The 6,787-nt window shown below is 33.6% G+C and overlaps 1 pseudogene; it reads right to left on the bottom strand.

Moving 5' to 3' along the window:
* Positions 1-416: 416 nt before the first annotated feature.
* LOC145253057 (U2 spliceosomal RNA) lies at positions 417-532 on the bottom strand (annotated as a pseudogene).
* Positions 533-6,787: the final 6,255 nt, after the last annotated feature.

Below are 6,787 nucleotides of genomic sequence, written 5' to 3'. Positions count from 1 at the left end.
AGTATCAGTTTCAGTATTCCAGTGACTTAAATCCCTCCTTTTTTGGTCTTGATTAATGGAGGAGAAATCCTTCATGACTGATACAATTCTTATTTTTGATATTGACCAGAGATCCCCTTTTGGGGAGCTAGTTTCCCCCCTAAATTTTTAACCGACCTCATGTCCAATTCCGCCCTTGTGGTGAGGCAAGTAAACAAAACAAAAAATAAATAAATAATCAGAACGGACATTTTCCCGGGGAATTTTATAATTAATCAGGAGTAACACTTCCAGGGCATTTTGTAATGAAATCAGAAATAACTTTTTCCAGTTACTTTTTTAATATTAAAACTTTGTTACATTAAACATAGTACCTATTCACAATGCCTCCCAACGGGGCAAATTTAGACACCAGGGTCGTTTTTTTAACGTGGAGAAAAAATTGTCTTAGTCGTAAAGGATTTCTCTTCCACTGAAAGAGAAGAAATTGAAATGTAGCACCTGAAGAATAGACACTACACTTTGATCTTAGCCAAAAGGCCAAGAAAGACAAATCATTTTTATTAGCTTTGCCTCAACAGCGACACCAAGGTTTATTTGGAATATTCCACTTTCCTTTTTTAGGGATGCACAGCATGATAACGGACGGGGCGATAAGCGTAATAATATAATGATAACCACAAGGCTATTGTTTTTCTTGGCTGTTGGAAGAGCATCCTCACCTCTGGCAGCTACACCCAGGTAAGGTATGTATTATTCACTAAAAAGGGTAAAAGGCGGAAAATGCCACGTAAGCTTATTTATTTATTTCCTTCTCGTAGAGGGATAATGTGACACAAGGGTCGGAAAGTGGGATAGGAAAAGCCAGTGCTCTAGAGAACGAGCACGCTGGCCTATACTCAGAGAAATCCCGTCGACATTCTCTTGTAGGGACGCCTTAGGTTATTAGTAAAATAAAATAACCCATTCTCAAAGGGAGAAGGCAAAAACGTGTGAGGGTAGATCTCCTAGAATTACACAGGAGCACATAGCTCAGTCAACAGGGAACAGGCCATCTCAACATCTGTTGGCTTTGGTGACGAAGGAAAAGTCCTAGCTGAAACTTTAAATGTCGCGTAAGAATAGACTAAGAAATGGAAATGGGGTTAAGAGCGATATTATATCGTCATGGTGCACCTGTTTTCGATGTCGCTATTGCCACTACGGAGAATAGAAGGGAAAATTGCAGGCCATCTGAATGTACTTGTTGTAAATTTCTGTAAAAGTCAAGCACATCCCAGAGCAAACTATGGATTTATTTGTAGTTCTATTTAATTTTACAGCCAAAAAGAGAAACAAGAAAGAGATCAACTTATTCACTGGTAAGAAACATCATTATCTCATGAGCCAACTACTTGCGTCTCAACAAGAGAACAGCTGATTACGTACTATTCGATAAGCAATTAAAGTCGACCTACGCAAAGTTACCTATTGTTTATTAGTAGGTTAATATTACAAGATCTACAGACTAGCCTTAGTACGTAAATGGTGGACAGACAGATACACGTCCGCATCTCTTAAATTAGTATATATTTGTCGCTTTATACTTTTGTAGGCTTGCTTATTCATTGGGTTTTTATTTTGTGACGTAAATGTTTGGTTTTTGAATTACTTCAAGGACGCGCAATTTGAGAGAATTGTTTACCGCAAAATGAATAAACGTCTCTTTGTTTTGAGTGGCGGATGTCATCAGAGGGCATCTTTATCATGGCACAATGAACTCCTGTATCAACAAGTTGTTGACAACTATGTTAACGTCGTAACAAAAAATGTCGCTTGGTTTGAGATAAATGCGTCTTTGAATATATTAATCCTATATACCGTTTTAAAAGTTACAAAAAAATAAATAAAATAAAAATACCTTCTATAGAAATGTTTGTATTCAATAAAATATTAGAAATCCATTTAGTAATTTTTTGTTCAAATAGCGAACAAAAGTATATAGTTCAATAGGAAAAAAGCGGATAAACGTTTTTCTTAATATACACGCATGCCGCCCGATCGTAAAATACGCATAAATATTATATTTTAATCAATGCAAAAATACTTATTTATTATAAACATATATACCGTAGGTATTAACGTAACGTAAACTTCCTTTAAATAAAATATGAAGTAAAAAAATAGAAAAACAAAAAACGGAGACATGTGCATGCGAGTATTGTGGGGGGTTTTTTCTAAACACTTCACTCCTTGTAAGTAAAAAAATATACTCGAGCTGAGATCGAAACCAAAACCTAAAGACAGTGAGTCAAGTACGATAACAATTACATCAGCTTGACATGATTTTAAAGATAAGGAAGCTGTCACGTTTCACGACTGCTCATGCGCAGTCGTGACAAAGTTGAAAACAGTTGACTACTTAGCAGATCAGTCAGATATGTGGAAATTTTTTTAATCGGTTTTCATCCAAAAATGGATGAAAACCGATTAAAAAATTTTCCACATATCTGACTGCTCTATATACCAGATTTCAAGTCTGTATATCAAAAATTCGTTGAGTATATAGGTTGAAAAGTGTCCTCGCACACACATTCTCACTTTTATAGATATAGATATATGTGTATGTGTATCTATCTATATATTTATCGTGTGTGTGTGTGTGTGTGTGTGTGTGTGTGTGTGTGTGTGTGTGTGTGTGTGTGTGTGTGTGTGTGTGTGTGTGTGTGTGTGTGCTAGTAGGCCCGGTCGTAAAATACGCTTAAATATGATATTTTTTATTAATGCAGATTTCGGATTTATTATTATATTGGACCCAATATATAGTAATGATTTAAAAAGTGTTAAAAAAAAATGACTCGTGTACCACCACCGAGAATAGAAACCAAAATGTTTAGCTTACGATTTACTTTTTCCTTTGACGTTAATGCCTGAGTTATGAAGACATATTTGCTGCAAGGCTAAAAATTAAAGCATGAATCATAGTAATTACGTTACACATGCATATTCGTATATCGTCGTTCAGCATTCACCTGTCAAATTGTATTTCTTCAATTTTCACACTTTTGTACAGATTTTCCCCGGCTAAAACAAAAATATAAAGTTTCGCAGGGATTCGAATACCCTACATATTAAGTTTAGTGACTTTAGACCGAAAACCGACAGAAGAGTTTGGTAGCCAACATTTTTTAAACAAATATATATAGGCATATATAAATATATATATAAAGAGGTTTTTACGTAAATAAGCGTAAATCATGTAGAATATCTGCATGAATATAATAACATGTAATAGTAAACTAAAGATGATCATCCCATAGGAAAACCGAAAAAACTAATAGGGAATTAAAATGAATGTTTAAAAAATATGCAAATTGGCTAAATCTTTTGCAGATGAATGTAATTATAAGAAAAATTGTATTTTATTTTTAAAATAGAAAACGGGTTTTTAATATGAATATCAATACCCACAAAAAAATTAAAGGAATATAGACATATGTATGTGTATGTATGTATATATATATATATATATATATATATATATATATATATATATATATATATGTATGTGCGTGTGTGTGTGTGTATGTATATATGTGTAAATATATATATATATATATATATATATAAAGCTGTGTGTGTGTGTGTGTGTGTGGTCACGAATAGGCTCCTATATGGTTGACTATTTAAAAAAAAACTGATTACATATAATGATAGAAGATGCATCGAGACACAAGAAAGGGTATGTTTGATCTGGCAGAACGGTGCTTCATTAAAAGTGTGGGGTCTGCGTTCGCGCCTGGTCCACAAAGTATGGAAATAAAAAAAAAATAAATTAAAAAAAACAAACTTTTACAAGTGTTTTTGATATAGATGTACATAAGAATACTTTGATAAGTATGTTTTAACTTAAATAGGGATAGTATAATAAAGTTGTGGGGTCTGCGTTCGCGCCTGGCATCCATGGAATGGAAATAGGCACAAACTTTAATAAAGACTTTTCATATCTATCTGCGTAAGTATACTTTGATAATTATGTTACAGTTTGAAGAAATATGGTATAATAAAATTCTGGGGTGTTCGTTCGCGCCTGACCTCCATAGAATGGAAATATGTCACAAAGTTTAACAAGGTTTTTTAATAGAGATCCACATAATATTGTGATACGTGTTTCAGTGTGAACAGGTATGGTATAATAAATTATGGGGTTTATCTATTTTATTTTTACTTTCATCATATTTTGCTTTGCTTTTGATGCCCCCAAATTCGAAGCTATCTCTTTACAACCCTTCCTTTTCATAACCTATCATACTTTCATAAATCAGAGTCCATTTTCTGTAGGCGCTGTTTTTGAACCCAGTCGACAACGGGTACTTTTGCTAATCTATATATCTATAAAAGTGAACGTGTCTGTCTGTCTGTCTGTATGTATGTATGTCTGTGTGTCTGTCTGTCTGTGTACATTTCCCTACGCAATAACTCTGTCAATTTTTAGTCTATAGACTCGAAATTTGAAATACCGGGTACTGAGATTTGGGAAAATCGATGTGACGGGTGTCAGCCAGAAATTTGGCTGTTAAGGGGTCAAATTTCAACGATTTGACCTTTAAGAACTCTACCAAACTCCTCCGACAATTTTGGGTCTACACACTTGAAATTTTAGATATAGGTTCCTTGAACATGGATCTAACTTAATAAAGTGATTTGAGCCCGAAACAATAAATTTTAAGGGGTCATAATAGGGGTCAAAGTTTTAAAAAATGAACCATTTTTTTTGTTTTTTTGCTTTTTTTTGCTTTTTTTGCACAGCATACACCTCCAAACACCCGAGCAAGGGGTCAAAGTTCAACGATTTGACCTTTGAGAATTCTACCAAACTCCTCCGCCAATTGTGGGTCTAAACACTTGAAATTTTAGATATAGGTTCCTTGGACATGGATATAACTTAATAACTTGATTTGAGTCCAAAACAATAAATGTTAAGGGGACATAATAGGGGTCAAAGTTTAAAAAAATTGACCGCTTTTTCTTTTTCTTTTTTTTTTTTCTCAACATACACCTCCAAACACCCGGGCAACGCCGGGCTAAAATGCTAGTATAATATAAAGCTGAACGTCTGTGTGTGTGTGTGTGTGTGTGTGTGTGTGTGTGTGTGTGTGTGTGTGTGTGTGTGTGGTCACGAATAGGCTCCTATATGGTTGACTATTTTAAAAACTGATTAATATAATGATAGAAGATGTATCGAGGATATGGAATGAGTATGTTTGATCTGGCAGAACGGTGTTTCATAAAAATTGTGGGGTCTGCGTACGCGCCTGGTCCACAAAGTATGGAAATAAAAAATGAAGAAAAAAAACGTTTGCATGAGTTTTTGATATAGATGTACATAATAATTCTTTGATAGGTATGTTTTAACTTAAATAGGGATGGTATAATAAGATTGTGGGTCTGCGTTCGCGCCTGTACTCCATGGAAATATGGCACAAACTTTAACAAAGACTTTTCATATCAATTTGCGTAAGTATACTTTGATAATAATGTTTCAGTTTGAAGAAATATGGTATAATAAAATTATTGGGTGTTCGTTCACGCCTGACCTCCATAGAATGTAAATATGTCACCAAGTTTAACAAGGTTTTTTAAAAGGGGTGAGGGCCCACAATAACACCTTAACTTTAATCTTAATTCACGTTGGCTTCTATTTATGTTTTGTAGTTGAATTATATTGTGTCGAATAAATCCATCTCGTAAATTCAGGTTCTTATTAAAGTGGATGTAAAAAAATAGTTGGAACTTTAGACAATTCTCGACACAAATTTTGCATAACTCTGTTTTTTTTTTCCTTCTCCACTTGCACGTGGCACTCTTTCGAAAATAGATAAATAGATAAATAATAAAAAATAAGAACGTTACTTGTTATCGTGTCAAAAGAAGGAAAAAATCCTGCTCACGTGATTACGTGTCTTTTTAAAAACATTTACATAATCTTTTTATTTTTATTTATATATCTGTTTAAGCTTTTTTGTCAGTGTACTGGAAGAATTAAGTTGATTACAACCCTTTTTGCGTGTTCTTTACATTGCAATAGTACAACCTTGAATCCGACAGCGCAATACTACACAGTTCAATACTGTAAAACTGAAACGAAGCTATTCTGCTTGAAAAGGGCGCCATTTTCTTCTTATTCATATTCATATCGATTCTTTGCTTTAAAAAACTAAAATAATTACGTTTCTGTGGCATTTTCTTCAAGTTTAAAACAGAATTTTATTGCATATCATTCTTCTAAAGTGCCCTCACGTCCAGGTTGCATGTTTGAAATTTACCAGCTGTTGATAATCAGGCTTTAGTAGGGTGTATTCCAACTTCTGTTGCAGCTGTTCATTTAAACCTGAAATCATAAAAATTAGTCAGTCATCTCAGAAAATGTATATCAATAACATAGTGAATTTTCAAGAGTCTACGATAATTTTAAATACCTGTACAAAAAAGGTCTGGAAACTTATTGAAGGCACCTCGTATCTAATTCTTTCTTTTTGTGGCTACTTCAACTAATCAACAAATCTTACAATATCATATTCGGATTGCATCAACGCAATTTTTACTTGATTCTAAAACTTGACCTCGTGTACTTTTTTCATCACAATTCATATCACAACAAATTACATCACCCGATAATGTCAATCGCGATACATATACAAGTGCAGACATTAACAAACGTTTAATAACACTCTGTTTCAATAAAATATTTTTTCGTTTTTAAAAGCATTGTGTCATATGCATTCATTACGCATAAAGCATTATGAAAACATCGTTAGGAGTTATATAT

Source organism: Euprymna scolopes, chromosome 29 (genome assembly GCF_053919585.1).
Source record: "Euprymna scolopes isolate OS-2025 chromosome 29, ASM5391958v1, whole genome shotgun sequence".
NCBI classification, from domain to species: Eukaryota; Metazoa; Mollusca; class Cephalopoda; order Sepiida; family Sepiolidae; genus Euprymna; species Euprymna scolopes.
The sequence above is the reverse complement of the archived record's forward strand: the minus strand, read 5'-3'. Positions and strand labels throughout refer to the sequence as shown.